Source organism: Arachis stenosperma, chromosome 4 (assembly GCF_014773155.1).
Source record: "Arachis stenosperma cultivar V10309 chromosome 4, arast.V10309.gnm1.PFL2, whole genome shotgun sequence".
NCBI lineage: Eukaryota > Viridiplantae > Streptophyta > Magnoliopsida > Fabales > Fabaceae > Arachis > Arachis stenosperma.
The window spans coordinates 123,270,220-123,282,529 of record NC_080380.1 but is presented as its reverse complement, the minus strand read 5'-3'; the positions used below and the strand labels follow the sequence as shown (position 1 = coordinate 123,282,529).

At 36.1% G+C, this 12,310-nt stretch overlaps 1 non-coding gene across 1 annotated transcript; it reads left to right on the top strand.

Moving 5' to 3' along the window:
• Nucleotides 1–11,569: 11,569 nt before the first annotated feature.
• On the top strand, nucleotides 11,570–11,677 carry LOC130977976 (small nucleolar RNA R71). The gene has a single exon (XR_009085642.1). It is a non-coding gene; the product is annotated as a small nucleolar RNA R71 (small nucleolar RNA).
• The last annotated feature ends 633 nt before the right edge of the window (nucleotides 11,678–12,310 follow it).

The window sequence follows — 12,310 nt, the reverse complement described above, 5'->3', positions numbered from 1 at the left end:
GTAACTCTTGCTTTTAGATGTACATTCGAATGTTCATGCATATATAGTTGCTTATTGTAATTTTTCAAGATCTATATGTTTTATATATTTAAAAATTGAGAAGCTCACTAAGAGGTATTTTATTTTATTTTATTTGAATACCAATTTATTATTATTTCATATTGAGGCTGTTTATTCAGAAAAGTATAATTGACTAAGCTATTGAAAAGGCATGTTGCTCCATGCAAAAAATTTTAAGCCTATTGTTATTTTTTTTTCAAATATAAGTTGAGATATTTTTGTTTAACGTTTCAAATTATTTGCTGATATTTAATGCTGGTGAATTTTTGTTTTTTTTTTTTAATATTTTGATAATAATATTAGTAATATCCTTGGTGGTACTTAGTTTATTAAGATGCGCAGAATAGGTCGTTACACGAAAAAATAAAAGTTAGACTCAGCATGTTAGCAACCTAAAACAGGATCTGCTGCAGCTTCATCCGTGCATAAAGTGCATTGCCTATTCCTCCTCCAGTGGTGTTGGTGCTCCCGCAACCTCATCTTTACGCCTCGTTCAACCGCCCCGTATTGAATCACTGTCTGCTCCACAGACTTGCACGAATGATGCTCAAAACTCGAAGTCAGGCGATGAAAACTTAGACCCAGAGACCGATGTGGTAGATTCTTTTGAGTAACACGTTGACAACTTATTTGCTGCATCAGAGGCTCCAAGGCAAGGGACGCAAGACCACCGAATTTTGTAATGTAGGAGAGTTTGGTTATGTGCAATTTCTGTGATTTTCAATACCTAATGTTGTAGTTCAAGAAATGCTGGTGTTTCTTTGCACAATCTCAAGGACCTTATGAATATGGATAAATGGCCTTTATTACAGTGCAGTGGACATGTCTGAATCTTAAACAATTATGGATACAGTAGTCTCCAAGTCTTAATTATATACAAGTATGGATAAACGGGTTTGTGCTGTATGTCTAATTGATTCACATTGCATGCACTTTCAAGATAACATATTAGAGTGTTACTTGATGGATTATTTGTAAATTGTAACCCATAAATGTAAGAGAGGCATCTGGTTTTGAAAAAGCTCGACATAGTTTTATATATAATTACTATAATGATATTACTTTTGTGTACTCAGTTTAATGGCAGTGGATTAAATGCTTCTCTTAATTACAATATAGATTAAATGTTAGAGCTAGGCATAGATAAAATTTTTATTTGTTTAATGACTTAATCTTAATGCAAAATTCCCTTATATTAGCATTCTATCAGGTATTTCCATATCCAATTACAGTGTTTTTTTTAGACAGTTAGTATGACAGTTAACAATTCTTATTTACATGACAAAACCTAATTAAATTCAATATAAAAGGGTTTTCCACGGGTAGTGCATACATGCTAGCAATTGTTCTTGTTATTTTTGGCTGGGTGGAATATACCATCAACTCATCACGTTTGACATGATTGTATTTGAATGTTCATGTAGGAACAACAGCAAAAACAACTTGATTTGATTCTTGCAATTGGGAAGACTACTAAGCTGTGGGAAATCAAACGGGAAACTAGTAAAAAACATGAAACTACATTAGAAACACCTAATTTGGCTGATGGCGAGGTAAAGCAGAAGGAAGTTCACCAAATTTGAGGTTTAAATTTAGCTAAGGAGAGAAAAATCCTGGATCCTAGAAGTGACAATTGGAAAATAGTGAAGATTTGAAGCACATATCTTTGTACAACATTGTTACATTGTTGCTGTGTATAGCAATGATCAATCATCACACATATCTCCTACTTATCCTGCAGCCACCAGGATTCTCAGATGGAGGATATTTCTGTTGATCTCGATGACTCAAATGAAGACTATTTAGACGAGTATGAGTAAGGTTATTTACTTTGCTTTGAATATTTTGTATTATTAGTGGATAACAATTTAGAAGAATATAAGTTTGAGTTTAGTTATTTATGTTGTCTTGAATATTTATGTTAAAAGATTATTTATTATTTTGATAAGTTTATAAATTCATTGTCTAATATTTAGCATAAATTTTATTTTTATATCTAAAAGTTTAGTTGCCTCATTATTAATATTTAGTATAAATTTTAATTTTATATTTAAAAGTTTATTTGCATTAAATGTCTACTATATTTCAAATGAAAAAAATATGGCTATTAAAATCGACGACACTCTTGTCGCTTTTTAAATTTAAAATAGACAAAAGAAAATAAAAAATTGACGACATGTTTGTCGGTATCTTAATAATTAAATCGCCGACTACTTTATCAATTTTAATGTATCAAATATTGACAGACGCCTTGTCGATTTTATATAATATTATCGACGGCAACTTTTTGTCGATTTTATTGAATATGTAAAAATCTTAAACTCATATTATCGACGAAAATGGTGTCGTTTTTATTGAAAACTTATCGACGGCCCAGCAAACCGTCGATTTTATTAGAATTTTAAAAAATTGACACGGTAAAAAGCGACAACTTATGCCGTTGATTTTGCGTCAATTTTTAATATTATCGACGGCAAAACCATCGATTTGGCCGTCGATTTTAACGGTGTTTCTTGTAATGAGTGTGTACAATTAATTATGATACCGATACACATTTTTCAAAAAATAATTGGACTTTCATACGACAAATAATTTTGTTGAGTTCAAATCTTATCTGCGAGTCTCCAAATTAAGAACGTCAAATTTTTAATCCTAATCAAACAGTTTAAACCCTCTTAACTCAAATTTAAATAAGATAATGGGCTAATAAATTTCTCAGATTGCAGCTTATTGTATAATTAGATTACCAACACTAACTTTGCAAAATCAGACTCCATATGAAAAAAATGTTTCATCAATAACTTGATTATAATTTTTTAAAAGAATTTGGATGCACTTGTTATCCTCTACTAAGATTATATAATAAGTGCAAGGTTGATTATAAGTCACATATTTGTCTATTTTTGAGTTATGATTTTAACTATAAAGGCTACAAATATTTGTCTCCATATGGTAAGCTTCATATATCTACAAGGTTGCGAGAACCGGACCGGTCAATGAACCGGTGAGGTTATTGGTTCAATGGTTCAATGGTTCGACCGGGGTTCAATCGGGGTTCAACCGGTTTAATTAAATATTAAATAAAATTATTAAAAAACCTAAAAATAATTTTAAATATATTAATTTAATAAAAAACCGTTAAAAAACCGTTAAAAAATTGGCCGGTTCGACCGGTTTACCGGTTAACCGGCCGGTTCGACCGGTTTTTTACCGGTTTTTTGCTGGCCGGTTTTTGAGCTTACCCGGACCGGTTAACTGACCGGTTCCCGGTTTTTCCGGTTGAACCGGCCGGTCCGGTCCGGTTTTCAGAACCATGTATATCTATGAATGTAGTATTTGATGAACTCAAAATTCCTTACTCTACAATATTTTCTAAAGCTCACACTAATCAATTTTCTGATTCTTCTAAAGAAACTTATTCTACTCATCAATTCGTAGTTGTCCCTACTCTAAAATCATCAAAACAGATTTTACCACAACAAACTACTTCTCAATCATTACCACATATCTTAAACTTACCTTCTAATATTTCAACCATTACAGTATCAACAACTCCAACAACTCAGCATACTTATTCTTTTTTTCTTGGCCAAATACCAATCTCAAGCATTGAAATTAAACTACCTCAAGTCACTGCAGCCTCACCACCACCACCACCAACCCAAAAATTTAACTCTCATTCTATGACAACAAGGTCCAAATCTGGACAACACAAACCCTCATCTCACTTGTCACGACTAACAACCTCAAATAAAGATCCAACTTTTTCTTAATCTTCTTAAAATAGCACATCAAACTCTCAAACATCCACATTGGAGAAAGACAATGGAGACAAAATATAATACTCTTTCAAGATGTAAGACTTTGGAACTAGTAGCACTTCCTCCCAATGTTATTATCAATGGTAGTAAATGGGTTTTTTCTCTCAAGAAAAACCAAGAAGGGCACATAGGTCAATATAAGGCTAGGCTTGTAGCCAAAGGTTTTTACCAAAGGGAAGGAGTTGATTTTGATCAAACTTTCTCCCATGTGGTGAAGCCACAAACAATTCAAATTCTTATTCCCTTAGTATTGTTAAATGATTGGTAAATGTGACAATTTGATTTTGACAATGTATTTTTAAATGGAGAACTGATGCACGAAATTGTGATCATCAACAATGGCGCCAAAAACTTGGTAGCGCTCTTAAACGTGAATCACACTTTGTCACAACTCCGCACAACTAACCAGCAAGTGCACTGGGTCGTTCAAGTAATACCTTAGTTGAGTAAAGGTCGATCCCACGGAGATTGTTAGTATGAAGCAAGCTATGGTCATATTGTAAATCTCAGTTAGGCAGATAATAAATGGTTATGGAGTTTTTGTAATTAATAATAAATAAAGCATAAAATAAAGATAGAGATACTTATGTAATTCAATGGTGGAAATTTCAGATAAGTACATAGAGATGCTAGTTCCTGTTGAATCTCTGCTTTCCTACTGCTTTCATCCAATTCTTCATACTCCTTTCCATGGCAAGCTGTATGTAGGGCATCACCGTTGTCAATGGCTACTTTCCATCCTCTTAGTGAAAAAGGTCCAAATGCTCTTGTCACAGCACGGCTAATCATCTGTCGGTTCTCGATCATGTCAGAATAGAATCCATTGATTCTTTTGCGTCTATCACCACGCACAACAATCGCGAGTTTGAAACTCGTCACAGTCATTCAATCCCTGAATCCTACTCGGAATACCACAGACAAGGTTTAGACTTTCTGGATTCTCAAGAATGGCCGCCAAAGGGTTCTAGCTTATACCACGAAGATTCTGATTAAGGAATCCAAGAGATACTCGCTCGTTCTAAGGTAGAACGGAAGTGGTTGTCAGTCACGCGTTCATAGGTAAGAATAATGATGAGTGTCACGGATCATCACATTCATCATGTTGAAGTGCAACGAATATCTTAGAACAAGAATAAGCTGAATTGAATAGAAAATAGTAGTAATTGCATTAATTCTCGAGGTACAGTAGAGCTCCACACCCTTAATCTATGGTGTGTAGAAACTCCACCGTTGAAAATACATAAGTGATGGTCCAGGCATGGCCGAATGGCCAGACCCCATAAACGTGATCAAAAGATCATAAGGTGAACAAAAATAATCCAAAGATGTCTAATACAATAGTAAAATGTCCTATTTATACTAGACTAGTTACTATGATTTACAGAAATAAGTCTAAATGCAGAAATCCACTTCCAGAGCCCACTTTGGTGTGTGCTTGGGCTGAGCTTGAGCTTTACACGTGCAGAGGCTTCTTTTGGAGTTAAACGCCAAGTTGTAACGTATTTTTGGCGTTTAACTCTGGTTTGTGACGTGTTTTTGGCGTTTTACTCCAGAATGCAGCATAGAACTGGCGTTGAACACCAGTTTGCGTTGTCTAAACTCAAACAAAGTATGGACTATTATATATTTCTGGAAAGCTCTAGATGTCTACTTTCCAACGCCGTTGAGAGCGTGGCATTTGGAATTTTGTAGCTCCAGAAAATTAATTTCGAATGCAGGGAGGTCAGAATCCAACAGCATCAGCAGTCCTTTGTGAGCCTCCTATCAAACTTTTGCTCAGGTCCCTCAATTTCAGCCAGAAAATACCTAAAATCATAGAAAAACACACAAACTCATAGTAAAGTCCAGAAATGTGAATTTTGCATAAAAAAATAATAAAAACATCCCAAAAAGTAACTAGATCCTACTAAAAACTACCTAAAAATAATGCCAAAAAGCGTATAAATTATCCGCTCATCACAACACCAAACTTAAATTGTTGCTTGTCCCCAAGCAACTGAAAATCAAATAGAATAAAAAAGAAGAGAATATACTATAAATCCCAAAAATATCAATGAATATTAGTTTTAATTAGATGAGCGGGACTTGTAGCTTTTTGCTTCTGAACAGTTTTGGCATCTCACTTTTTCCTTTGAAGTTCAGAATGATTGGCTTCTATAGGAACTCAAAGTTCATATAGTGTTAATTAATTCTCCTAGTTAAGTATGTTGATTCTTGAACACAGCTACTTTTATGAGTCTTGGCCGTGGCCCTAAGCACTTTGTTTTCCAGTATTACCACCGGATACATAAATGCCACAGACACATGACTGGGTGAATCTTTTCAGATTGTGACTCAGTTTTGCTAAAGTCCCCAGCTAGAGGTGTCCAGTGCTCTTAAGCACACTCTTTTTGCTTTGTATCACGACTTTAACCACTCAGTCTCAAGCTTTTCACTTGGACCTGCATGCCACAAACACATGGTTAGGGACAGCTTGATTTAGCCGCTTAGGCCTGGATTTTATTTCCTTGGGCCCTCCTATCCATTGATGCTCAAAGCCTTGGATCCTTTTTACCCTTGCCTTTTGGTTTTAAGGGCTATTGGTTTTTTCTGCTTGCTTTTTCTTTTTCTTTCTAATTTTTTTCGCCACTTTTTTTTCGCAAGCTTTGTTCTTCACTACTTTTTCTTGCTTCAAGAATCAATTTTATGATTTTTCAGATTATCAATAACATTTCTCTTGTTCATCATTCTTTCAAGAGCCAACAATTTTAACATTCATAAACAACAAGATAAAAAATATGCACTGTTCAAGCATTCATTCAGAAAATAGAAAGTATTGTCACCACATCAATATAATTAAACTAAATTCAAGGATAAATTCGAAACCCATGTACTTCTTGTTCTTTTGTATTAGAAACATTTTTCATTTAAGAGAGGTGAAGGATTCATGGAATTATTCATAGCCTTAAGACATAGACACTAAATACTAATGATCATGAAGTAAAGACACAAACATAGATAAACATATAGCATAGGAACCGAAAAACAGAGAAATAAGAACAAGGAATGAGTCCACCCGTAGTGATGATGGCGTCTTCTTCTTGAAGGACCAATGGCGTCCTTGAGCTCCTCTATGTCTCTTCCTTGCCTTTGTTGCTCCTCCCTCATAGCTCTTTGGTCTTCTCTAATCTCATGGAGAATGATGGAGTGCTCTTGGTGCTCTACCCTTAGTTGGTCCATGTTATAACTCAAGTCTTCTAGAGAAGTGTTGAGTTGTTCCCAATAGTTGTTTGGAGGAAAATGCATCTCTTGAGGCATCTCAGGATTTCTTGATGATGAGCTTCCTCATGTGACTCTTGAGATCCATGAATGGGCTCTCTTATTTGCTCCATCCTCTTTTTAGTGATGGGTTTATCCTCTTCAATGAGAATGTCTCCTTCTATGATAACTCCAGCTGAGTAGCATAGATGGCAAATAAGATGAGAAAAAGCTAGCTTTGCCATGGTGGAGGACTTTTCGGCTATTTTGTAGAATTCAAGAGAGATGACTTCATGAACTTCTACTTCCTCTTCAATCATGATGCTATGGATCATGATGGCCCGATCCACAGTAACTTCGGATCGGTTGCTAGTGGGGATGATGGAGCGTTGGATGAACTCCAACCATCATCTAGCCACAGGCTTAAGGTCCAGTCTTCTTAATTGAACCGGCTTGCCTTTTGAGTCTCTTTTCCATTGAGCTCCTTCCACACATATGTCCATAAGGACTTAGTCCAACCTTTGATCAAAGTTGACCCTTCTAGTGTAGGGGCGTGCATCTTCTTGCATCATAGGCAAGTTGAATGCCAACCTCACATTTTCCGGACTGAAATCTAAGTATTTCCCCCGAACCATTGTAAGATAATTCTTTGGATTCGGTTCATACTTTGATCATGGTTCCTAGCAGGGACGGATCCACTCTTTAGGGTGTGGGGGCAAGCGCCCCCACTACAATTTGAAATTTTATTGAGTAGTATATAATAATAATATTTATTTGTCCTCACTAAATTATTAAATTTGATCCCACAATAATTTTTTATTTAACTTTCGATACTTGATAGCCAAATTAAGAACTTTATATTAGATGTCCGTTATAATGATCAAGTTTCAAATTTAAATAAGATTGATGTTTTTTCTTAGAAATTGACTCGAAAGAATATTATCTATCCATTTGTATTTCTTCTTTTAAAATTAGCTTTAGTTTTTTTATAATAACTACACTAATTAAATGAACTTTTTCAACTATGAATAATATCATCGAGAGCTAATTGTATGAAAGTTGAGTTTTAAATGATTGTTTAACAACATATACAAAAAAAAAGACATTTCAATTATATTATCAATGTTTTAAAATATGAAATGTAAAAAATTAAATTTTAAATTATATGTTATTATTTAAATTACTATTTTAGTATTTAAATTTGTAATTAGATATTTTAAAACCTAATCATATTTTACAATAACAAAATATAATTATAACAACAATTATGCTACGTATACATAAAATAATCATTTGTACAGAATAAATCTTAAAATACAAATTTTAAAATACAAAATACACATTAAAAATAAGTTAAATGATATATGTATTTATACACAAATTTATAGTAGATAATTTGATGGCTAATTTTTTATGTAAATGTAATATTTTTATTATAAAAATTATTATCATATTATATATTTCGCCCCCACTATCAAAATTTTCTGGATCCGTCACTGGTTCCTAGTCATCCATGCATTGGCATAGAACTCTTAAACCATTAGGCTTCTGACTTGTTGAATGGGGTTGGTTAGAACTTCCCAACCTCTTCTTTGGATCTCATGTCGGATCTTCGGATACTCATTTTTTCTTGAGCTTGAAAGGAACCTCAGGGATCACCTTCTTCTTGGACACAACTTCATAGAAGTGGTCTTGATGGACCTTTGAGATGAATCTCTCCATCTCCCATGATTCGGAGGTGGAAGATTTTGTCTTCCCTTTCCCTTTTCTAGAGGTTTTTCCGGCCTTAGTTGCCATAAGTGGTTATGGAAAAATAAAAAAGCTATGCTTTTACCACACCAAACTTAGAATATTGCTCGTCCTCGAGCAAGAGAAGAAAGAAGAGAAGAAGAAGAAGAAAAAATGGAGGAGAGGGAGAGAGGTGTGTATTCGGACAAGGGGGAGAAGAGAGGGTTGTGTTGTGTAAAAATGAAGAAGGAAAGAGGGGTTTATATAGTGGAGGGAGAGGGGTTAAGGTTCGGCCATAATGGGTGGGTTTGGGTAGGAAAGGGATTTTGAATTTGAAGGTAGGTGGGGTTTATGAGGAAGAGTGGATGGATGTGAGTGGTGAAGAGGTGATGGGGAAGAGAGATTGAGGTGATTGGTGAAGGGTTTTTGGGGAAGAGTGTTATTGGATTGTGTGAAGAAGAGAGAAGGTAAATTGAGGTAGGTAGGGATCCTGTGGGGTTCACAGATCCTGAGGTGTCAAGGATTATCATTCATGCACCAATGAGGCGTGTAAAATGCCTTCTGCATGCAATTCTGGCATTTAACTCCAGATTGATGCTTGTTTCTGGCGTTAAACGCCAGTTCTATGCTTGTTTTGGGCGTTCAACGCCAGTCTGCACATGCTTGTTTCTGGCGTTTAACGCCAGCTCTCCTCAGGGTGTAATCCTGGCATTTAAATGCCAGATTGTTGCTTGTTTCTGGCATTCAACGCTAGATTCATGCTTTGTTTTGGCGTTGAACGCCAGCCAGATGCTCCTTACTGGCGTTCAAACGCCAGTAAGCTCTTCCTCCAGGGTGTGCTATTTCTTCTGTTATTTTTTATTCTGTTTTTAAGTTTAGTATTTGTTTTGTGACTTCACATGATCATGAACCTAATAAAACATAAAAGAAAAAAATAAAATAAAAATAAAATTAGATAAATAAAAATTGGGTTGCCTCCCATTAAGCGCTTCTTTAATGTCACTAGCTTGACAGTGTGCTCTCATGGAGCTTCACAGGTGATCAGGTCAATGTTGTGGACTCCCAACACCAAACTTAGAGTTTGAATGTGGGAGTTCAATACCAAACTTAGAGTTTGGTTGTGGCCTCCCAACACCAAACTTAGAGTTTGATTGTGGGGGTTTTGTTTGACTCTGTATTGAGAGAAGCTTTTCATGCTTCCTCTCCATGGTTGCAGAGGAATATCCTTGAGCTTTAAACACAAGGTAGTCCCCATTTAATTGAAGGACTAGCTCTCCTCTGTTAACATCAATCACAGCTCCTGCTGTGGCTAGGAAGGGTCTTCCAAGGATGATGCATTCATCCTCTTCCTTCCTAGTGTCTAAGATTATGAAATCAGCAGGGATGTAAAGGCCTTTAACATTTACTAACACGTCCTCTTCCAATCTATAAGCTTGTCTTACTAACTTGTCTGTCATATGTAATAAGAATGTGGCAGCCTGTACCTCAAAGATCTCCAGCTTCTCTATTACAGAAAGTGGCATAAGATTTATACCTGACCCCAGGTCACACAAAGCCCTCTCAAAGGTCATGGTGCCCATGGTACAGGGTATTAAGAATTTACCAGGATCTTGTTTATTTTGAGGTAAAGTTTGCTGAACCCATGTATCTAGTTCACTAATGAGCAAGGGAGGTTCACCTTTCCAAGTCTCATTACCAAACAACTTGGCATTCAGCTTCATGATGGCTCCTAGATATTGAGCAACTTGCTCTCCAGTTACATCTTCATCCTCTTCAGAGGAAGAATAGTTCTCAGAGCTCATGAATGGTAGAGGGAGGTTTAATGGAATCTCTATGGTCTCTATATGAGCCTCAGATTCCTTTAGGTCCTCAATAGGGAACTCCTTCTTGTCTGGGAGACGTCCCATGAGATCATCCTCATTGGGATTCACGTCCTCCCCTTCCTCTCTAGGTTTGGCCATTTTGATTATGTCAATGGCCTTGCACTCTCTTTTTGGATTCTCTTCAGTATTGCTTGGGAGAGTACTAGGTGGAGTTTCAGTTATTTTCTTACTCAGCTGGCCCACTTATACCTCCAAATTTCTAATAGAGGACCTTGTTTCACTCATGAAACTTAAAGTGTCCTTAGACAGATCAGAGACTATGTTTGCTAAGCTATAGGGGCTCTGCTCAGAATTCTCTGTCTGTTGCTGAGAAGATGATGGAAAAGGCTTGCTATTGCTAAGCCTGTTTCTTCCACCATTACTAAAGCTTTGTTGAGGCCTTTGTTGATCCTTCCATGAAAAATTTGGATGATTTCTCCATGAGGAATTATAGGTGTTTCCATAGAGTTCACCCATGTAATTTATCTCTGCCATTACAGAGTTCTCAGGATCATAGGCTTCTTCTTCAAAAGATGCCTCTTTAGTACTGTTGGATGCATTTTGCCATCCATTCAGACTTTGAGAAATCATGTTAACTTGCTGAGTCAACATTTTGTTCTGAGCCAATATGGCATTCAGAGCATCAATTTCAAGAACTCCCTTCCTCTGAGGCGTCCCATTACTCACAGAATTCCTCTCAGAAGTGTACATGAATTGGTTATTTGCAACTATGTCAATGAGTTCTTGAGCTTCTGCAGGCGTTTTCTTTAGGTGAATGGATCCACCTACAGAATGGTCCAGTGACATCTTAGAGAACTCAGATAGACCATAATAGAATATATCCAAAATGGTCCACTCTGAAAGCATGTCAGAAGGACACCTTTTGGTCATCTGTTTGTATCTTTCCCAAGCTTCATAGAGGGATTCACCATCTTTTTGTTTGAAGGTTTGAACATCCACTCTAAGCTTGCTCAGCTTTTGAGGAGGAAAGAACTTAGCCAAGAAGGCCGTGACCAGCTTATCCCAAGAGTCCAGGCTATCTTTAGGTTGAGAATCCAACCATGTTCTAGCCCTGTCTCTTACAGTAAAAGGGAAAAGCATGAGCCTGTAGACTTCAGGATCTTCTTCATTAGTCTTAACTGTCTCATAGATCTGCAAGAATTCAGTTAAAAATTGATAGGAATCTTCTGATGGAAGTCCATGGAACTTGCAGTTCTGTTGCATTAAAGCAACTAGTTGAGGTTTCAGCTCAAAATTGTTTGCTCCAATGGCAGGGATTGAGATGCTTCTTTTATCAAATTTGGAAGTGGGTGTAGTATAATCACCAAGCATCCTCCTTGCATTATTATTTTCGGCTGCCATCTCTTCTTCCTTTTCAAAAATTTCTGTAAGGTTGTCTCTGGATTATTGTAATTTAGCTTCTCTTAGTTTTCTCTTCAGAGTCCTTTCAGGTTCAGGATCTGCTTCAACAAGAATATTCTTGTCCTTACTCTTGCTCATATGAAAAAGAAGGGAACATAAAATAATAATAGGGATTCTCTTTACCACAGTAGAGAGATTACTTTATGTTAGTAGAAAAAGAAAAGAATAGAAGAAGTGAAA